Raw genomic sequence first — 4,505 nt, forward strand, 5'->3', positions numbered from 1 at the left:
ACAGATATTTCATAACATTGAAAGCACAAAGGATAAAATGTTGGAAGCTGATGCAAACTTAGAAAGGAGTAGACAATTCACCAAAACAAAGAAAAGACGCCAAATCTGTGTCACTACTTTACAATAAGATGGAGCCATGCACAGTTGAAACCACTCTTGATATAAAACACTTCGATTCTCAATGCTTCTAATGTTCTAAATGACAGTGAAATAAATAGTTTTACTTTTTAAATTTCCATATACATTTACAATTGGTAGTAAGAGAGTTTTTATGTTTTGACAAACATGTAAGAGGTCACGGAACAATTGTAAATTTTTCCATTAATTATTAAAGTTGCTATTCATGGCTTCAGCTTGCAGTCATTTTCAGAGTTCCACACTATCATATAAAGTGAGTACTGTCTGGACATTAAATTATGTATTATTTCTTACCATATATGTCTTCAGTGTGCATTCATAAACTTTTTAAGGCAAGGACTAAGTCAAGCTTAGTTTTTTTTAATGTTAAACTTTTTATTTTAGAAAAATTTAGATATACAGAAATGTTGCAAAGATAGAGTTTGTGTACACCCATTTCCCCTAATGTTAACATCTTACATAACCATGGTACATTTATTAAAACTAAGAAATTAACATTGGCACCAGACAATTAATTTAACTACAGACTTCATTTGGATAGCAACAGCTTTTGGCTAATGTCCTTTTTCCACTAATGGCTTTATTACTTCAATTCTATGTAAAACAGCTGACCTGCCAAGTAAGTCCTCCAGAAAATTAGTACTCATTTCTTTGTTCCTTCCTTCTTTGCTTCATTTACTTAAGAAATATTTTAAATGTCTGTATGCCAGTATACATTGATAAACAAGATACTTTACTAGCCCACATGCATCCCATATTAATTTAAGCATAAAGTTAGATTTAGATAGTTTCTTTTTCATTATAAGAATGGGCAAAAATGGCTATAATAGAAAAAAATATTTTCTTTAGACAAATATAATTTGAGATATTCTGGCCTTTATTTCTAAAGGTTAATAATATCATTGACTATGATCATCTCTCATTCCAACTGTCTTTAAAAAAGCTTTTGTCAATTATCAAATACAGTAGTCCCAAACTTTTCTAATTTCCTTCAGCATTTCTCAATTGTTTGCCTCACAAATCTGTAAAAAAGAAAAGGAACACGTTTTCTTATTTATCTTTCCCCTGAAGCCAACTTTTGCGGAATATCTGATGTAAAATTTCACATATTTTCTGTTATAGTTGTACTCACTCACAAGTTGAGGCATTTGTTGAAGAGAAAAGGCCTAAATCTGACATTTACCTTTAACTCCTAAATTATTAAGAGGTAACTTATAGCTATCTTTTTATTTTTTTATTTTTTGGAAGTTGTTGATGATGACTTTATTGCTTTTATAGACAGTAAGAACCAGCAATGCACATTTAGGGGTGGGGTCAGGGAGAAAACATATAAGCATTTAATTTATTTTTAGTTAGAAAAATCTCTTACATAGTAATGTTGCTAATAGCAATTTAAATGAAGGCTTAATTGAGGCTGGTGCTAAAACCATTCAAAAGCTGAAATTAACTATCTTTTTTTCCCAATGCTATGCGTTTTTATATTTTTTTTGTTTCAGGTGTACAAAGTAACATAATAGTTAGACATTTACACCCCCCACAAAGTGATAACCCCCCCAATCTACTACCCCTCTGACATCATATATAGCTGTTACAATACCATTGACTATATTCCCTATGCTGTACTTTACATCCCGTGACTATGTATAGAGAGGGTGACAAAAAAATGTATACACATTTTAAGAAAGGAAAAAATTATTAACAGTGTAATATTCAATATATACTGATAACAAAAGATGAATACAAGTCACGTTTGACTTCTGCAATTACAAGAGGTGCTCAAAGTGGTTACCATCAGCATCTAGACGCTTGATTACGGCGAACTACTGCTTGAGCAACGTTGGCCATCTCTTAAAATGTGTATGCATTTTTGTTAGTAAAATTACATAGATTTCAGGTGTACAATTCTGTATTACATCATCTATAAATCCCATTGTGTGTTCATCACCCAGAGTCAGTTCTCCTTCCATCACCATATATTTGATCCCCCTTACCTTCACCTCCCACCCCCCACCCCCCACCCCCCTTACCCTCTGGTAACCACTAAACTATTGTCTGTGTCTATGAGTTTCTGTTTCTCATTTGTTTGTCTTGTTCTTTTGTTGTTTTTGTTTTATATACCACATATCAGTGAAATCACATGGTTCTCTCCTTTTTCTGTCTGACTTATTTCGCTCAGCATTACACTCTCAAGATCCATCCATGTTGTCACATTGTCACCCCAATAAATGTAATAAAAAAAATGTGTATGCATTTTTTTGCCACCCAGGTATATATAATTATAGTTGACATTCAATACTATTCAACTTCAGCTTCAGGTGTGTAGCACAATGGTCAGACATCTACACAGTCTACGGAGTGAACCCCCTGATAAGTCCAGTGCCATCTGGCACCCCACATAATCTATACATTATTGACTATGTTCCCCATACTATATTTCATATCCCCGTGACTATATTGTAACTACTAATATGTACTATAGCTATTTTAAACTCATAGGTACTATAAGCCTCTGAAACTAGAGGGCTTTTTGTGGTTGGATCTATCATTATTCATAGAAAGCAGTTATAATAAAGGCTTCACAATTTCTGTCTGTTAAGAAGAATAAATGTTTCATTTGAAGCTAAGGCAAGTTATCATGCAGGGTCTCTTCCCAATTTCTATCTTTGTGATAATAAGTCTTCTTATATTTCACTTTGGTTTTAAATGTATTAAATCACAGAATAAACCCAGGTTGTTTGTTTGGTCTTCAGTGACCTGCATGGAAATGGAATGGAAAGCAGTTACTAACATCTGCCCATATAAAAAGCAGTTAATAATTCATATTAGTTAACTAATTTGAGATGTGAATAAAAAACATGTCCTTAAAGGGTTGACATTATGTAAAGGTAGTTTTGTATACACTTTGACTTGAGGAATTCTGGGAAAGAAACTCAGTCCTAAAGATATGCCATTCTCCACATTCTCCATCCCCTGATCTTGGAAGAGGAAACAATGTTCTTGAACATAGAATACCATGGTGGGCAATATTTGGCAGCCACATTTGTGCACCATTTGCATTGACAGTGGCATTGGGCAAGTGGGATATCCAAATAAGAAAAAAGGGCAAAGGTGAAATGAATGAGAGTTGTTTTCAAGATAAATTTTAAGTCATAAAATATCAGAAGTTATCCAATGTGTCATATTACCTCATTTACAAAATAATAAAATTATGCTTCAGGGAAGTAATGTTAGTTATTGTATGGTGAGATAAAATGTGATCTGGGACTAGAATAAAGATCTAAGACATATAATCTAGTTCCATTTTTGTAACAGCACATTACCATTTCCTAAGTTTTCTGAGAGTTGTCATCATGACACAACAAAATTCATAGTGAACCTCTGGGACAACATTAAGCATACCAACATTCACATCATGCACCAGAAAGACAAGAGAGAGACAACAAGGAATTGAACACCTATTTGAAGAAATAATCATGGAAACCTTCCCCAACCTGGTGAAGGAAATAGAAATACAAGCCCTGGAATCATGAAAAGTCCCAAACAAGATAAATCCAAAGAGCCCCACACCACGACACATCATAATTAAATATGCCAAATGTTAAAGAAAAAGAAAGAATCTTATCAACAGCAAGAGAGAAGCAGTTAGTCACCTACAAGAGAGCTCCCAAAGGCTGTCAGCTGATTTCTCAACAGAAAGTTTACAAGAGATAAGGGATTGGCATGAAATATTCAAAGTGATGAAAAGCAGGGTCCTACAACCAAGATTACTCTACACAGGAAGACTATCATTTAGAATCAAAGGAGAGATAAAGAGCTTCCCAGACAAGAAATAGCTAAAGGAGTTCATCACCACCAAACCAGTATTACAAGGAATCTTAGAGGGACTTCTTTAAGAAGAAGAAGAAAAAAAATAAAGTTCCAAACTATGAATAATAAAATGGCAATAACTACATTATCTATCAACAATTATTTTAAATGTAAATGGATCAAATCCTCCAATCAAAAGACACAGGGTGGCTGAATGGATAAGAAAACAAGACCCTCACATATGTTGCCTATAAAAGACTCACTTCAGACTGAAAGAAACACACAGACTGAATGTAAAAGAATGAAAAATGATATTTCATGCAAATGGAAAAAAAAAGCTGGGGTAGCAATACTTACAACAGACAAAACAGACTTTAAAACAAAGGCTATAACAAGAGACAAAGAAATGTCTCAGTAATTCCACTTCTGAGTAGTTATCACAAGAAACTCATATGCATCCCTATGTTCATTGCAGCATTATTCTCAATAGCTAAGAAATTGAAGCAACCTAAATGTTCATCAACAGATGAATGGATAAAGAAGAAGTGGTACATATGTAC

The sequence above is a fragment of the Rhinolophus sinicus genome, chromosome X (assembly GCF_036562045.2).
Source record: "Rhinolophus sinicus isolate RSC01 chromosome X, ASM3656204v1, whole genome shotgun sequence".
In the NCBI taxonomy this organism is placed as follows: Eukaryota; Metazoa; Chordata; class Mammalia; order Chiroptera; family Rhinolophidae; genus Rhinolophus; species Rhinolophus sinicus.